Here is a 19,038-nt window from a genome sequence, read left to right on the forward strand (position 1 = left end):
AATTAAAAAAAAAGTAGATGTGCGTTGCTAATGGTACATGGAGTCTCCCTCAACAGCAATAAAGCTGAAGGAGCATGTTGAGAAAACGAAGAAAGAGAAGACAATGCAAACACTAAGCAATAGTAGAAGATACAAAGCAGGCTAGTCAAACACAATCTAACTGTGTCATCCCCACCCACAATCCAGCCTAAGTCTCTAAGTAAAACTGTACAGAGGTTTCTCTTTACTCCAAAGATAAACTCTTCAACCTGCTTACAAGGCCCAGCACCCTCTGGCCCACCTCTCCAACCCCCTCTCTCACGAGATTCTTCTACACTCTTCCTGAGAGATACACAGATCTGTATCTTAAGTCCCCAGTCCTCTCCATGAACCCTGCCATCACAGGGTCTTTTTGCCCTTGCTGTTTTTTCTGACTGGATCATTCTTCCCTTCCTGTGCATCCTTCAGATCTCAGTTCAAATGTCACTTCTGTGACTTCCCTAACTCAAATACTTGTCACAGTTGCAGTTTTACATTCATGTGATTAATCTGATTGCATCCGCTGAGGACAGGGTCATGCATGAATTCACTCTCCCTAACTTCCAATGCTAAACACAGTGCCTAGCACCAAGTAAGCACTCAAATACTTGTTGAATAAGTGAATAAATGGGCACCAAACCTGTAAGAAAGCAATAAAATATCACAGAATGTCTGCTTAAGAGTTTGTGCATCTTCACAAATGAGTCTTTGGAGGATGCCCAAAGCAATTGAGCCTAAAATCCCTATTCAACTCTTACAGAAAAAATCAATTCAGATGCCTGTATAAATTTCTCTGGCTCTTCTATGTCTCTAAGCAATTACTGAGCACTGTAAGTACTTAATAAATACTTATTGAGCTGAAATGAAATTATACTGTTTTGAATAATGGATTTTGATATATAAACTCCTACATTTTAGTCCCATATAATGTCATTTTCGAAAACTGTTCATATGTCTCAGTTTTAGCTCCACTGTCATTGGATTAATTATAATGTAGTTATCCAACAATGTTCAAATAAGGCTTAGAGTTTCCTTAGTCCCACTTCTTCAAACTCAGTTAAGGGAGGTTTTCAGTCTCTTGTATTTTCATATAAATTTTACTTTGTCAATTTCTGGGGGAAAAAAAGCCTGCTGGGATTTTAATCGAATTGTGTTGAACCTGTTTTCAAATGTAAATCAAAGATATTAACAACACCTGCCCCAACTTCGTCAACGTAGCAAATTTCACTTGAAATTCTTCCCGAACCTACTCAGTCCCAAGGAGAGCTCCTTCTGTAGACACAAAATCCAACTTACAAAATACTAAACGCACTAAAAACTGGAAAGCTAATTCCCAGTTAAAGGATCAGTTCAAAACGCTGGATTAAATGAATCTCCACGATCAACGAAGCAGATAAAGTATACCAGTTTGTAAAGCGCCAAGCGGCAGGCAAACACCAAGTATTACAATAAAGTGGCTGCTGTTCAAGGATCCTAAGGCGCCCCATCCCTGTCAACCCCAAACATCTGTATCCGGACCCATAAGAACGCGTCCACAGGTGACCCGAACCTCGGGAAGCGTTCTCTCTACAGCAATAGGCCCTGTTTAACTCTGCTTCTCCTCCCAGGACCCCATACTAGGCTACAAGGGAGGGCCGGCGGGGCTCAGGGGCGAGGAGACGGGCCTGGGAGACCGGGTGGGCTAGCAGCGTGGGGTGGGCAGGGGCGACGCCAGGGCCGGGGAGCGATTCCAGAGGCAGAGGGCACTCGCCCGGGGCTGCCGGCGCAGGTGCCCCCCGAAGCGATACGGAGGCCTCGAAGGCCAGACCCGTGGTCGCTCCTGGGGAGGGATCGAGGTGGGGCGCGCGAGGAGGGGACGGGGAGGCCTCACCTTGTCTCCCGGGAGGCAAGCGCCGCCGCCGTCCCGCAGTTGCTAAGGAGAATGCTCTTCCGGGTCATGGGCGCAGAGTTATGGAGGCAACGGTGGCCGGGAGGGGCCAAAAGCGAGGCGCGGGGTGAGTGCGCGGCGGAGGCGGTGGTCCGTTGTACTTGCGCTGCGGCGGCCGGAGCAGGGCAGGGCCCGGCGGAGGGCACTCCCAACTGCTATGGCCTGGCCTCGCGGAGACGACTGGCTGTAACCGATGGCTGTTGCTGCCCGGCCCCCTGCTCAGGGGCCAGCCGCTGGCGGGAGCCCTCCCGCCCCTGCTCCTGAATGCCCCCAGCCCCAATCCTCAGTGCTGTGACCCGCCGGGCCGCCTCTCACCCAGCCGGCGACGCCTGCCCCCAACTTCTAGCTTAGGGGTGTAGCCACGCCGGTCCTCTCCTGTGACAAGGTTTTACTCATCCTTGGATTTTCTCCACACCTGGTTAGTGAGCACCTGCTCAGGGCTAGGTGCAGGGCTGGCCCCGGGATACTGAGGGGGGCAACCCGGGCATGGTCCTGCCCTCCGAACGGATAGGCTAGGTGGGAGGGCAGGCAGGCAGTATCCTGCATATAGTATTGGGATGCGCAAGTGAAGGAAGCTAGGGGAGCCTGCCCTGGGGGCCTACCCAGGCTCAGGTGGGGAAAAGCTGATGGTGGAGACCTCAAGCAAGTTAAAAGTGTAGGGAAGAGTGTTCCAGGGAAGACTATAGGCTCGACTGAGAAACCCACTGAAAGGTCTGTACGCCCTGCCCAGGGAAGTGTGTAGAGAGGAGAGAATGGTTAAGGATGGAACCTAGAAAACATCAATATGGTAGCTGTGAACTAAGGAAGAGGAACCCCCAAAGAGCAGGCAGAATGTTTGTTTGAAAGGCTGCTGAGGAGACAGGAGAAGAATTTCAGTAAGGAGGTGATCACCAGTGTAAAATGCCATGGGGATCCAGAGCCCAGTGGTGACCATAGAAAGATCAAAATTCAGGATTAGGTTGTCAAAGTTGTCAGTGGCTTGAATCTGTATAGTGAAGGAGTCTACCACCATATTTTCCTTGTTGAAACAAGGGAAAGAGATACACTAAATTGTTCCTGAATGCCTTAATGTTTTCAAAAGCACTGTCACAGTACTTGCAAATTTCAGGATTCCACAACTAATAACCAATCTCCTTGAAGGTGGAAAATATTTGTTATTTAACCTTGCATCTACAGTGCCTGCCACATTCAAAGGCCTCAGTCAATGTTTGCCTAAAGAATAAAAGAACCCATGGGCCTCTGGTTTTTAATGTTCACACAGATCCCTTCCAAACCCTCAGCAAAACTGTGATGTAGGCAAAACTTGTCTATTCAAACTGTAGAGAGTGGAAGAAACTCAGCAAGGACAGGAAGCAGAGGATGGTAGAGGTCCAGGGATTCAATGGATGGGAGAGAGCCCAATAGAGCCAGAGATGGGAAGATCCAGAAGAAGAAAAGGACAAAGGATTGAAAACATAGTAGCTGGGCTTTCAGGGCCAGAAATGGGAGATGAAGCCAAAAATAGTTAGAAGCAGGAATAGAAGAGGAAGGACAATTTTGTACATAAATTGAACAGAGACATCCCACTGAGATTGGACTGCTGGCAGAAAGTGCAGTGTCAGCCGGTGTGAACACTGCAGGGCTAGGTGGACATATCCCCATGTCCTCTAAGTGAAGTGGGCCCTACACTTCCTCATATGGGCCAAAGGATAACCGCGGCACATGCTGGAGTGAGTTGGGATGAGAGGCTTGCCCCACAAGCATATCTCCATAATTCCAGTCCATTTCCATTATCACAAGTATTACAATAAGCTCCCCCCAAAAGAGAAATATTGTTCTTCTCTGAGAGCCTAATAAATCCATCCACAATGGACGTGACCATACATCCATGGAAGGGAACCATGAAATTCAAAATGTGTGGCTGAAGAGTTTAGAACACCCGGCATATCAGCCAAAGGGGCCTAGGAGTAACATCAACAAGGCAGGACCAGAAAATGATTACAATTTGGTAAAGGAAAGTTAACTGTTTTGTGAACAGAAGGGACAAAATTATCTTGTAACCTGGAAAAAGGAAACCCCAAATACATGAAGTATAACAGATAAAGTCTACCCCACGTTCTCCTGGCAGCCTTGAATATAGCAAATATTCTGAAGAACTGTGTTCTGCTGAAGGGCCAAGGTGATGCATTAGGCTCACCTTGGCTAGGCTTCTGGGACATTTCAATGGTGCCTCAAGAAATAGAAATTTATCATTGCTATGAAGGGCATATTCTTAGAGAACTGCAGGGAATTGTGGGTGAACTCTGTACTTCAAGGGTGGTATGGGCATGGAAGTTTCCAGGTGATGTGCTTTGTCTGACTGGTCTCTGGATGACGGATGCCAATTAATGACTGAGGAATGCCCCCAAAACCCAAGATATGAGTGGAGGACCGGAGTTACCATGCCCTGTTCTTATAGGAATTGAGCCACCTGCTGCCTCCAGGAGAATTCCATTTTGGCATTAGGAGGAACTGTGTCTGAAATCTAAGTTTTGGTTGCCCCAGAGCTTTCCATACCAACGCTGATTCCTAACCACCACCATCTCCAACTTGAGCTTCCTGGGTACTAACATCCACCCAGTCACAAAGCCAGACACCCAGGAGTCACCCTTGACTCCACTGTCCCCCATCACCATACTCTCACCCTAAACAGCCCAGTCCAAGAACAAGTCCTGTAGACCGTGTCATTCCCCCCACCCAATTCCACTGCCACCAGTTACGGTGAAAAGAGCAGATAACCAAGCAACTCGGGTTCAGTAAGAAGTATTACAACCTCAAAGATGAAGCAAGGTGATAAAGGCAGTGTGTGTGTGTGTGTGTGTGTGAACAGTGTAATGACCAAACAGCACAAAAACTTCAAGGAGATAAGATGAAATAAATTCATTCAACAACATGTTTTGATTGCCTTTCACATGCTAATTTTGCCTTAAAGGAAGTACAACATAATGAAAGGACTATTAAATAGGTTAAAGAAAAACCTAAGGTAGAATTGAACAAATTCCAACAACTCAAGTGAAAGAGTGCTTGCTGGCCCCGGGGGTGTGACTTTGGAAGGCCCTAGATCAGATGTTGGGTGCATTATAAAGCCCATACCTGTGCAGGCAGAGTACTGTGGGCTGAGAGGGCTGTGGGTGAGCAGAAAATATGTCTCATCAACACCATGTCAATTGTTCTTGGCCTCCTCAACTGCAGCAACTAGACCCACCCAGACCACTATTTCCAACTAGGAATCTTAAACTTAGTTTTAAAACTTACATTTCTCTCATCCTTCTATCTTCATAGTATTATTTTTATCCTAACTTTTAAAAAACAAATCCTTCTAGAATATTCCCACTTTTTTGCCTCATAGGTGTTAGCCTTTACCTTGATTTCTCTTTTACCTACTAGCTCTTATTTAAATTTTCATCTTTTTAAATATTTTTAATCTTTATTGAATCAGGATTCCATCAACATATTAGTCTTAACTGTTTTCGGTTTAATTTAAAATTTTTTTCTAGTTCTTTGCCCTTTTGTTTCTTTTTTATTTCACATATGCTACTTTAAATGTGAATTTTAGAAAATTCTCTCACTTACAATGCTATTTTTTCTAAATTTTTATTTCCACATCCTTAGCTTTAAATTTGTCTTAATTTTTATACTCTCTTATCATCTTATTTTAATTTTTATTTCTCTGATCTTCCATCTTGCATATTTTTCTGGTTTTTAACTTGAAGTATACATATAGCTCAGCAACTGCAAATGTTATCTAACAATTATTACACTTTAAATGAGAAAATAAAGGATCATATTTAATTCACCAAATCCAGAATGCTTATACTTTGTTTTGTTGGAGAATTTACTCCAGAGGGAGGTCTTTATAGGACAGAATTTTACTTTTCTTCTGTGCCTTGTCTCCTGCCAGATACCAGCCTCATATGAAGCTGGAATAACAGAAAAGGCGCTCTCAAATTGCAGCTCCAATACAGCAGCAATGTGGCGTAGCACTTAAGACGTGGGGAACCAAACTGCTGGGTTCAAATCCAACTCCTCCAGTTACCCACAGTGTGACCTTGGGCAAGTTACTCAACCTCTCTGGGTCTCCGTTCTCCTCACCTATAGAATGTGGGTGATTATGATAGCATCTCATAAGGTTTCTGTGAGATTTAAATGAGTCAATATATGTAAAGCACCTAGAACAGTGCCTGGCACATAGTAAATACATGTGTTTGCTAATATTGTTTAACAAGAAGTTATCCTATACAGTAGTCACTCTTAGGAGTATAAAATAACCAAGTATCTTGTAGATGATGGTCCTAACTGCCAGAAGCAACTTTTATTCTTCCTCTCGGCGCAGACTCTGTAGCCTACCAAAGTTCTCTTTGGCACTTTCTCTTCTTAACCAAACCTCAATATTTGTTTTCAGATATCAATACTCCTCCAAGGACTCATGTATGGGGTGGGGGTGGGGAATAATTTCAGTGAAGAGTCTGTTTCTCCTTTTCCAACGCCCAACCCTGATTGAGTCTCTGCATTCTAGAGTTCTAGAGAGAAAACATCTGAGGCTCAGGCCAGCCTATGAATTGGGTTAGGGGTCTGCTGGAGCCAATCAGCTAAGCAAGGGAAACAGAATCACCCAGTAGAATTATGGCTACTCAGGTATACACCTTCCTTAAGGGCTGTGTGTGTGTGTGTGCGCGCACACGTGCACACACACGTGCTCTTATTGGAGGGGAGGGTAGCAAAATTTCAATGAAGGGAGAACTGATAATTTTATGCACTGTATAGCCCATCTCCACAGATATGTATACCCTAGTCTGAAAAACAATGATATAAAGTATAGTTGCCGTTAAATGTGATAACTGTATTTTTAAATATTTAACTTTTCAGAATGCCAAAATCAGACCAAGAGGATTTGACCTAGGAGGACTTGAAGAAGGTAAGAGAATGACAAAAATAATTCTGAATCTATTTATAAGAAGAACATTTTTGAATTAGAACAGATATAAAGAAATGTGTGCAGTTGCTTTTTGTTGGATAAATGAAAATATAGTAAAACACTAGGAAATTGTTACATTTGATCTCACTTAAATGAATCAAAAAACACAGCGTCCAATAGAAATCCTATATTAAAGAGAAAACAAAGAATTTTGTTAACTGAGAAAAATACAGAGTAACACAGTTAGAACAATTATAAGAGTACGTGTAAATGGACTAAATTCTCCTATTTAAAAAACAGAATCATAGACTGGATTAAAAAGACAAAATCCACACCTATGAATCTTGTTTTTTAAAGAAAAGGGAGATAGAATAATTTAAAAGCCTGGCTCAGATAAATCATGCTTACACAAAAGCAAGAATAGTAGGTCCCAGCTTGACTGAATGAGTTACGTTCATCCCAGGATTCCTGCATATCTGGGCATGCCCTGAACACCAGTGGCAGGACCCACTGGAGGACTGTTTACATGAGAAGCTAGCATCCTAGGAAAGAACCCCTTCTTCAGGCAAAGCCAAAGAAAAGCCCAAGGACAGCAGGCTGGTATAATGCTGTGTGCAGCAGGAAGGCTGCAGGGAAAGTGCCAACAAAACAATCTGTTTGGCCTAAGGCAGTCCTGCTCTTTAGCTTTTCCACAGAATGGGGCACCAGCAAAGAAGGGTGCTGTTGGAGCTTGCTGGCATAAACTCTCCACAATACTCCATTCATTGGCCCCAAACACAGGCTCTAACCCAGCCCCACTGAGGGATTGTCAGCAAGTCCCTACACCTCAGGGGCCTCCGTTTCTCTTCTACAAAAGGGTGATTAAAGGAACTGATCCAAAAAGGGAAAATTGAGAAATAGAGAGCTTTCTCAAATGTACATTAAGCTTTCACAAAAATTAATTGCAATTTTGAAGATAAAGATATTCACAATAGCAAAGCAAAGATTTTACACATACTTCCTCAGACTTCCATATGATAAAATTGGAGAGAAAGCCAGTACATCACCTATATGCACATGACCAGGCAAGAATAGAAGAAAGTTCTGTGATGGAACGATTAAGTTGAAAAGGCAACACCAAATATGGGGATGTTATGTTAAAGACAAACAAAAAAGAGATACGGGTACACAGTTAAAGCTGCATTGAAGGAACTCTGGTATCTTTCATGCTTATGGTAACAAGAAAAAGGGAAAAATTATCAACTAAATCTACACCTAAATTTTTTTTAAAGATATAACAAATTTTAAAAGGAACAGTAACAAATATGAAATCAAATAAATTAATTAGATAAGAGAATATCTGCTTAACATGCAAAACAGATTAAAAATGAACTAATATAATATTTACAGACTGCTAGTATAGCAAATTAAATACCCAAGAAAATACAAGAGAAACAAAAATCTAAAGACTAGGACTTCCCTGGTAGCACAGAGGTTAAGAATCTGCCTGCCTATGCAGGGGACACAGGTTCGAGCCCTGGCCCGGGAAGATCCCACATGCAGCGGAGCCACTAAGCCCGCAAGCCAAAACTACTGAGCTCGCGTGCCGCAATTACTGAAGCCCATGCACCTAGAGTCCGTGCTCCGCAACAAGATAAGCCACCACAATGAGAAGCCCGCGCACCGCAACGAAGAGTAGCCCCTGCTCGCCGCAACTAGAGAAAGCCCGCGTGCAGCAACAGACCCACTGCAGCCAAAAAATAATAAATAAAGTAAAAATTAAAAAAAAAAAAAAAAAAAAATCTAAAGACTATATAAACATAAAAATGTTTCAGTTATTAGGAAATACGATTCAAAGCTAAAATCAAATAAATTTTAAAATTAAAAGGAATTAACAATTTTGAATAAAACCAACACAAGAAGAAAATTCAGAACAACAGGAAAAGATTAGCAAAAGGGAAGGTTCATAAGAAATATAGAAAACCTATTCAGTGAAGATTTGTAGAATGACTGAGTGAATTTTTTGAAAAAAGCACCTAGACTTGATATTGTTGTCATTAACATTTTCAACAGCAAGTAAATAAACAAAAATTCAATTCATTTTGTAAGGCAAATACGTTCACTTCCTGCCTACCTGTAAAGATAAAGATTACAATACAAAAAAGTTTTAAAGTTTTTGCCTCATACATAATTTTACCACTTTTGCACATGTATTTTCATTTTATTCTATTACTGGTACCATATTCTTATGTTGCAGAGTTGTATACTGTGCAACTCTTTTACATCCCTTCTTTTACAAATTGTATCTTAGTATTTTCCATGTTTATTTTAGGGTTTTCTTTTATTTTTTTCTTTGTTATACAAATTATAAATGTTCACATGAAGAAGTAACTAAAAATTTATGAGTAGTTCCACTACCTAAAGTTAGATAGATTGTAGATTGGTAGGTAGTTGGATACGTAGTACATACATATATACATACAGACATACATACATGGGTAGGTAGGCATACATTTGGATTTGGATTGGAATATACTTTTAAAAAATTTTTAAACTGAAGTATAATTCACGTAACATAAAATTCACCATTTTAAAGTACACAATTTAGTGGTTTATAGTATAGTCACAATGTTGTACAGTCATCACCACAATAAATTTTAAAACATTTTCACCACACCATAAAGAAATCCCATACCATTAGCACTCCCCATTTCCCTCCCATCCTTCCAGCCCTAGGCAATCACCAATCTACTTTCTGTTTCTATGGATTTCCCTATTCTGGACATTTTATATAAAAGGAATCATACAATACATGACCCCTTATGACTGGCTTCTTTGTCTTAGCATAATGTTTTCAAGATTCATCCACATTGTAACGTGAGTCACTAATTCATTCCTTTTTATGGTTAAATAATATTCATATATATAACATATATGTCACATTTTGTTTATCTGTTCATCAGTTGCTGGACATTTGGGTTCTTTCCACTTTTTGGCTATTGTGAATAATGCTGCTATGAACATTCAAGTACAAGTTTTTGCATGAACATATGTTTTCAATTCTTTTAGGTATATATATAGTTGTAAAAGTGCCTGGTCATATGTGCTGGGTCATATCATAACAGTGCCATTTTACATTTCCACCAACAATGTATGAGGGTTCCAATTTCTCCACAACTTTGACAACATTTGTTATTTTCCATTTTTTAAATATAGCCATTCTAGTGGAGTAGTATCTAGTAAAGTGGCATCTTATTGTAGTTTTAATTTGCATTTTCCTAATGGCTAGTGATGATATTTATTGACCATATGCATATCTTCTTCAGAGAAATTTCTATTCAAGTCCTTTGCTCATTTTTTTACTTGGGTTATTTGTCTTTTTATTGTTGGGTTGTAAGAATTCTTTATGTATTCTGGATTCTAGGCTCTTATCAAATAAATGATTTACAAATATTTTCTCTCATTTGGTGTGTTGTCTTTTCACTATCTTAATAATGTCCTTTGATGAAAAAAGTTTTAAGCTTGGTGAAGTCCAAATTATCTATTTTTCCTTCGGTTGCTAGTCCTTTACGTATCATATCTAAGAAACTGTTGCCTGATACAAGGTCATGAAAATGTATACCTATGTTTTCTTATGAGAGTTTTATACTTTTAGCACTTACGTTTAGATCTTTGATCCATTTTGAATAAATTTTTGTATGTGGTGTGAGGTAGGGGTCTAACTTCATTCTTTTGAATGTGGTTAGCCAGTTGTCCCAATCTTCAAAACACTATTCTTTTCCCATTTAGTGATCTTAGCATCCTTGTCAAAATCAATTAACCGTAGATATATGGGTTTATTTCTGGACTCTCAATTCTATTCCATTGATTTGTCTACTTTTATACCAGTGCCACATTTTCATGATTACTGTAGCTTTGTAGTAAGTTTTGAAATTGAAAAGTGAGTCCTCCAGTAGAATATACTTTAACATTGTTTTGTTACTCTTTCACTTCAAAAACTTGAAAATATTCACATAACATGTCAACAAATACAATTCTATAGCATCAATTTAAATAAATGTGTAATATCCCACATGAATTTTCCATTAGTTATTTGACTAGAATTACAGCATATTGTTAGATTCATAGGTTATTTCCAATACTTGTTATAATAAACAATTTAATTTTTACTTATTAGAGGCTTATCTTGGATGCTATAAATGTATTTTCTTCTGAGTATATTTTTTTCATGACTTCATCCAATTCTCTATTAAGACCTTCAATCCACGTAACTTGTAAAATCTCTTATTAAAGTGTAATATTAACCATTTTCTGTCATTCTTGCTATAAACAATTTCCTGTCCATTTTTTTCTCATTTATTTATTTTTTAAATTTATTTATTTTATTTATTTATTTTTGGCTGTGTTGGGTCCTCTTTGCTGTGTGTGGGCTCTCTCTGGTTGCGGCGAGCGGGGTGGGGCTACTCCTTGCTGCGGTGCACAGGCTTCTTATTGCAGTGGCTCCTCTTTTTGTGGAGCATGAGCTGTAGGCACGCGGGCTTCAGCAGTTGCAGCACGTGGGCTCAGTAGTTGTGGCTCACGGGCTCTAGAGCACAGCCTCAGTAGTTGTGGCGCACAGGCTTAGCTGCTCCACGGCATGTGGGATCTTCCCGGACCAGGGATCGAACCCGTGTCCCCTGCATTGGCAGGCAGATTCTTAACCACTGTGCCACCAGGGAAGTCCCTGTCTCATTTATTTTTAATTTACAGGAACGGAACAGCACCCAGGGCATCTTGCTGATTAGAATATTTTGGAAAAAAATGAAAACTGAAGGTAAGTTGCTTCTTAATCTTTCAAAAGTGGCCTTTTATTCTGCTAGGGAGTTATAAACCCTTGTTATTTTTCTGTATTTATTTTGAAAAGTAATACATTCATCTAGTGCAAAATTCAAGAGATACCAAAGAGTAGCCAGTGAATAAATCTCCCCCCATCCCTGTCCAACAGCACCCAGTTCCCCTGTCTGTTACCAGTTTCCTCCATCCCAATATCTATCATCCATCCATCCGTCCATCCAATTGACATTTTCACGGTGCCTGCTCTGTGTGAAGACAACCAGGTACAGTTGTTCAGAGAGATTTGAATCCCATCTCTACCACCGGCAGCCATGGCCTTGGGCAGACCACTTGGTCAAGTCTCAGTTTCCTCATCTGTGAAATGAGGATAAAGATAATCACCTCATGCATCATTGAGAGGATATATATAAGGTAACCGGCAGAAGCCTGGGTGCTGTGCATACCACTGTGAAGCCAGATTTCATGTCCTCAAGAGCTCTGTTCAAGCACCCCTCTTGGGTCTGCATCTTAGTTCCCACTTCTTGTTTCCTCCGCTTTGGATCAGGCAATTTTTGTGGCTGCCAACCTAGAATCTTTCATGTCCTCTCCTCCCACTGCAAGGAGGTCTGTCCACAGGGCCAGGCCCTGCAGACAGCCATGAGGTGGAAGCCTGGGGCTTTCCACTGCCTCATACTTTCCATGAGGATTTTTAACTAAATCCTCAAACATCACATTCACCAGTGTTATCTTGTCAGATGCTGTAAAAACGTTTGCACTTTTGTCTCAACATTATGGATGGCATGTGTTCAACCATGGGGAGAAAAGATAGACAATGAACTCACTCACCTTATTCAGGTGTCGTAGTTTTGTTCTTCTTGAAGAAAAACAGTCACTGAAATCTGTTTGAAAATACTGGTCAACATCTTCCCTACCAGCTATGCCATCTGTCTGCAGAGAAGAGCAAGTTTTTAGTCTGAAAATACCCATATCCAGACGTGGGGTTATTTTATTTATTAATTTATTTATTTTCTGGCTGCACCTCTCAGCTTGCAGGATCTTAGCTCCCCAACCAGGGATTGAACCCAGGCCCTGCCAGTGAAATTGCTGAGTCCTAACGGCTGGACCGCCAGGGAATTCCCAGTGGGTTTATTTTTTAACAAAGTGTTCTCGCTGTGTCACAGAACACACTAAGGAAACACACTCTGGGGAGGGGCACCTTCGGAAGATGGAGGGATTCTTGGAAGAGACCAAGGCAGGGAAGCTGGTGCGTTTGGGGGAGTTGCAGCCTGGAGGCCAGTCTCTCCCTCCATTCCTGCCTTTGGTTTCTTCTGCCACCAGGGAACTGCTACCTGTGAGGTGACCAGGTTGTCCCCATACCAGTCATCCTCTGGAGGAAGCTGAGAGCTTTCCCCCCACCCCCAGCTAGGTCTCTCCACCAGCCCAATGTCTGGAGGTGTAGGCAGCCAGGCCCCAGAGGGCCCACCCTACCTCCCTTCTCTCCAGGCACAGTATAGATACACTTTATCTGGATCAGAGGAGCTGGACTAGCTCCACCCAGAACTGGGTTCTTAGTGAAATCTCAGCTGAAAATCCCATGGCCTTGTGTACCCAGTACATCCCCAGAAAGGCCTCCCAGGATCTAAGTCTTTAAATCTTTAGATCTTTCTCTTGGAACTGGCTGTGGGGGAGCCCCAAAGGGTCCATCTTCACAGCCAGGTGCTGTGACCGGTAAGACTGGCGAGGTGAGCAGGGAGTCACCAGGGCAGCAGCAGGAGGTGTCCATGGTTACCTGGCTGTGTCCATGGTTACCTGGTATAACAGATACCTTCTTTATATGTGCCTGTTTTATCCAGTTCATATATGGGAATTTTTAGCAATGCACTATTATTATTGCTTTAAATCTATTTGTCCGATCCAGATAGTTGAGACCTGCCTCTATAAATTTGGTCCATCTCAGAACCCCCTGTTCTATTTTTTTCAACCCATCTAGTCCTTTACCAGTAACACATCCTTCATTAGAATTTATAACACACTTTTGTATCTAGGAGGACATTTATGCCTTAAGACTTTTCTTCTTAAAAAACTTTTTGATCATTTTCATAAATTTATGGTTCCTGAGAAAATTTGGAATCAATTTTTCAGCAATCACAAAGATACTGAGATTTTGTTTGGAATCATGTTAAACTTATGCAGAACTTAGGGCAGAATTAACATCTTTATTATACTAAATCTTCTCATGGGGACACGTGATACAGCTCTCCATGTAGTCCAGTGTTCCTTCATATCCCATAACATTAAATTATGTTTAATTTTTGATATGGCTATTATTATTGGGCTTTTTAGATGTATTTGCTGATGGGTTATTATTGTCATATAGGAGGGTATTTTATTTTTATTTTTTTAAATGCATTTTGTATGGGGCCACTTTTATATTTCCTTTAAATGATCACTTCACTAAACCCAATAATAAGAATTGGAAAACAGGCGACTATATTATCATTATACGTCAAGATATTGCAGGGGGGTGGTGGTGTGGTGGTGTGATGAATTGGGCTATTGGGATTGACATGTGTACACTGATGTGGATAACATTGATGACTAATAAGAACCTGCTGTGTAAAAAAATAAATAAAATAAAATTTTAAATATTAAAAAAAAAGATATGACCATATATCAACCCTCCAAAAAAAAACCAAAAAAAAATACCAAGAAAATAGTGAAAAACTATTAATACAATAAGAATATTTAGTTATTAGTCCAAATTTTAAATTAACATGTAAACATTAATAGTTTTATGTCAGCAATAACTGATAATAAAACATAATTTTTAAAATCCACAGCAAGAAAACATTGTTTTTTAAATCCCATTTGTTATGGCCACAAAAACTATAAAAAATCAAGAATAACTTAATAAAGATGTGTAAGACCTGTATGAGAAAACTTTAAAGCTATGGAAAATGGAAAAGCACAACTTGTCCCTGGATAGGAAAACTAAATATTGAAAAGATGTTAAATTGCCTTAAGTTTATGTGTAAATTCAAGAAAATGCCATAAAATCATAGCAGGATATTTGGTGGACTTGGGTAAATTTTTCTAAAGTTCTTCTGGAAAATAAATATAGAAGAAGAATAAAGAATTTCCTGAAAAAGAAGAGTATCTTGGGACTGATAGGCCCTACTAGATATTAGAACATATTTTTAAACCACAGTGAATAAAACAATATGGTCAGGAGTAAGCAGGCAAAGCAATAAAACAGAGTCCAAAACTTTACATAAGTATGTATGAGAATTCAGCATGAGAACAGTAAAAGTTTAAACTGGTGGGAGAAAAACTTAACGATTATGCTACAAAACTCAATAAATGGTATTGAGACAACTGGCTACCAATTTGGGAAAAAATAGTTGTATTCTTCACTTTAAACCCAAATAAATTCCAGAAAGAATAAAAATATAATTTTTTAAAGTATAGTGTGTCAAAATTAAAAAGTACATACAAGCACACCTCACTTTATTAGGCCTCACTTTATTGTGCTTCACAGATACTGCATTTTTTACAAATTAAAGTTTTGTGGCAACCCTGCACCAAACAAGTCTATTGGCACCATTTTTCCAATAGCATTTGCTAACTTCGTGTTTCTCTGTCACATTTTGGTGTCACAATATCACTAACTTTTTCATTATTGTTGTATTATAGGGGTCTGTGTTCAGTGATCTTTGATGTCACTACTATAACTCACTGAAGGCTCAGATGACGCTTAGCATTTTTTAGCATTAAACTATTTTAAAATTAAGGTATATACATTTTATTAGAAATAATGCTATTGCACAGTTAATAGACTACAGTATAGAATAAACATAACTTTTATGTGCACTGGGAAATCAAAAAATTCATTAGACTAGCTTTATTACAATATTCACTTTATTATAGTGCTCTGGAACCAAACCCACAGTATCTCTGAGGTGTATGCCTGTAATATTTCTATAATTTCGTGTTAGAGTCACTGAAGAATGAGATTTTTTGCCTCTGGAACACTTTTCAAAATGTCAAGTGAATTTATCCTTTCCAGGGATGTAAACTTGTCCAAGGCATTGACTTATCATAAAAAATTTGGAGAGAAGCTCTGTTTTTCATAGGGACAATATCATAAAAAGGAGGTTTCTTGTGATTAGCTGAACTCAAAGCTCTCCGCCAGATAAGGTGAATTTTCAAAAGGCAATTACATCTCCAGGTTTTGTTCAATTTCAATGTTATGGAGGTACGTTTATGGACTTCATGAATCCATTCCTATTTCCCTAAGAAGCATCAATTATTTTTCACCATACCAAAACCAACATAATGGGAAAGCCATAGGCTTCGCCTGCTTGGCAGATAAGTAAGGTCACATGTACATTCATGCCTACATTACCCTGGTTTTGGGACCTCCCTGCCTTGCCAGCAGGAAGGCCAGTTGATTTGTAGGTGAAACATCCCCTAATATGTCAGGTCCTCCTGTAGTGCTTGGATATGTCCCTGAATCTGTCCTCCTGGAGCTCCTCCAGCTGCCTGCTGGGGAAGCAGAAATCCCGACAGTCCCTCAGGGACAAAAGACTTAACCACTTCAGGGCCCCACCCCATCTCCACTCCCATCCTCAGCCTCACTCACTAGCTTTGGTGCCTCCAGCCCTGTAGCCCAAACGCCCGAGGTCCCTGGCTCTCCTGGTCACGGTGCAACTGCAGCTCCAGCCACAGGGAGAGCCCCAGCAGTGCCTCTGAAACAAAGTCCCTATACTAGTGCCTGATTTCTGCCACCTCTGCTGCCACCTTGGAGATTAACACTCCCACAGGGGTCCTTAGATGAGAAGGGAAGGGAGAGGCTGCCTCGCCATGTTGCCAGGGTGTCCAGGGAAAGCACCAGCATCCCAAGGCAGCACAGCCTTTCCTGTTCACACACAACCAACCCCCCGGTCCCACCCGTGGTGCCAGCAGGCTTGGATGACCAGAGATGGGAGTGAGCTCCTGCCTGGGAAGACTCAACTCCCTACACTGGGGCACAGAAACCCCAGTGTGACCTCAGGCTGGGGGTTGCTTTCAGGACTCCTGTAAGTCCTCGTGCTGGTTGTTCTCCACTTACCGTCTCACCTCCCAAATCCATTCTCTTCATTCTCTGCCCTGCTCGGCCATGTTCTGGCAGTGACTGCTTTCTCTGGTTACAAGTACTATTGAAAGGCCCCTCTTTCATGTTCCAGCTCTCCGTCACTATCCCCTATTAATCCCCTTATCGTGAATAGTCCCCTCACTAAATTCTCCCAGTTAAACCCTCTGAGTTGCCGTGAACCTGACTCCAATGCCCCTCACCCCAGGATGCTTGGGCAGACAAGTGACTCCTAAAAATGATGAAATAGACCATCCTATCAGTAGAATAACTGAAGATTGAGTCACATTTAATCTGATTTAGAAAGATAGAAAAATGTACCATTTCTTTTTTTTTTTTTTAACTTCCCTCTTTTTTTATAATTTATTTATTTATTTTTGGCTGTGTTGGGTCTTCGATGCTGTGCGTGGGCTTTCTCTACTTGCGGCAAGTGGGGGCTACTCTTCATTGTGGTGCGTGGGCTTCTCATTGCAGTGGTTTCTCTTGTTGTGGAGCATGGGCTCTAGAGCACAGACTTAGTAGTTGTGGCGCACGGGCTCAGTAGTTGTGGCTCGTGGGCTCTAGAGCGCAGGCTCAGTAGTTGTGGTGCACAGGCTTAGTTGCTCCGCGGCATGGGGGATCTTCCCAGACCAGGGCTCGAACCTGTGTCCCCTTCATTGGCAGGCAGATTCTTAACCACTGCACCACCAGGGAAGTCCCCAAAATGTAGCATTTCTTGCATGTCAGTGTTGCAGAGCAAATGTACACTGTGACCCAAAGTTGGACCGCTGTGAGCAGTCAGGTTCTCTGTCAACTGGCCACTCTGAGCCCTCTCGTATTCTTCATCACTCCGTGAAGAGATTTCAGGTGCATACGATTGTTTGTCACCCTTCACTAATGCTGTCTCCTTGGCTTCGGCTCCAGGGGCAGAATCTAAACCCAGTTGCTCAGAGAGGAGCCCAGTTCCTCACACAGATCTGGAGTTTGCTCCTTAACCCGCAAGTCCCCGGACCAGGCTGTTTTGGTTACAGAGACATTGATCAGATATAATCTCAAGCGGAGTAAAATGGTTGGATTCTGCCCTCCTTTGTCTTTAAGTTGTATTTTAATGACTTGATGTCTCTTTTAGATAAGCTGGATGCTCACCTCTCCCAACTGCGACCCACAGAATACTGCACTAGAGAAAGTGAAAAGTTACACATCCTCCTGTGACGTGGACTGACTGCCATGAGTTAGTATGGACTTAGTAAATGGTGAGAGCTGCTACCTAAGTACTGCCAGGAAGAGATGGCTAAACGTCAGTAATTTTAAAACATCATGCTTTCTGGACAAAGTTTTCTCAACTGATGACAGGCTTGTAGCTAAACAACTTAATAAAGGAATTCAAAAATTTTAATTACTGGGTCTAGCAGTGTGTTCCGTAAATAACACTAGCCTGGAGGTTTCATCAAGAAATACTAATTGTCTAAAGTTAGATGTTTTATGTTTTATTTGGAATTTTTAAACGATTGTAGTAGGTGATTGGTAACACCTGCATTAAAATTTTCCATATTAAAAAATAAAGCTGGATCCCTACCTCACACCTTAATAAATTCCAGATGGGTTAGAAGTAAAAACGTACACATAAACCAACACATACAAAACTCCATAAAAGTACTAGGGAAAAGAGTGATGTTTATTTAATCTTGGGAGGTGAAAAGATAGACCTTTCTAAAAATGACACCAAAGCTAGAAACCATTAAAAAAATATGATGGATTTGACTATATAAAAATCTGAGACTTCCATATGGTATTCACATGTATTTAAAAGTCAATGCAGAAACTGAGAAACAGCATTTTGACATGTGAGAAGCAAAGGCATAATGTTCCTGATATATAAAGAGCCATTACAAATCAGTTAGGAGTAAAAGAATACTCCAGTAGGAAAATGAGCAATGGATATGAAGTGGAAATTGACCAAACTTTGCAAATGGCCAGTGACTTCATGAGAGGATGTTCAACCTTACCTGTAGCCGAGGGAAGATTTAAAGAAGAAGAAAGGAAAAAGAAAACCACACTTGCCACCACCACAGCAAAACTCCTGGGATGGTCTTTCCTTAACCACCAGATGAAGAAAGGTGCAAAAGATTGTAACACCCAGTGTTAGGGAGAGTTCTGAAAAGGGCTTTTCACACTGCTGGTGGGAAGGGTGTAAGTATATACAACTTTTTGGAGAGAAGTTGGTCAATATGTATCAGAAACCTTTTTAAATGGATGTTT

General features: G+C 40.9%; 1 protein-coding gene and 1 long non-coding RNA gene across 3 annotated transcripts in view; one reads left to right on the plus strand and one right to left on the minus strand.

Moving 5' to 3' along the window:
- The window catches only part of DIS3L2 (DIS3 like 3'-5' exoribonuclease 2), a 373,784-nt gene extending 371,735 nt beyond the window's left edge, over positions 1-2,049 (minus strand). Inside the window, exon 1 of one of the 2 annotated variants that reach the window (XM_060301735.2) lies at positions 1,889-2,049. The gene's annotated coding sequence lies outside the window, so the exon portion shown is untranslated. The remainder of the gene's footprint in view (positions 1-1,888) is intronic. The other variant, XM_030872348.3, reaches the window with a different exon arrangement.
- Positions 1,871-18,121, plus strand: LOC115862121 (uncharacterized). Its single transcript, XR_009564506.1, has 4 exons — positions 1,871-2,012; positions 6,830-6,878; positions 11,607-11,670; positions 17,909-18,121. It is a non-coding gene; the product is annotated as an uncharacterized lncRNA (long non-coding RNA).
- The last annotated feature ends 917 nt before the right edge of the window (positions 18,122-19,038 follow it).

The sequence above is a fragment of the Globicephala melas genome, chromosome 7 (genome assembly GCF_963455315.2).
Source record: "Globicephala melas chromosome 7, mGloMel1.2, whole genome shotgun sequence".
In the NCBI taxonomy this organism is placed as follows: domain Eukaryota; kingdom Metazoa; phylum Chordata; class Mammalia; order Artiodactyla; family Delphinidae; genus Globicephala; species Globicephala melas.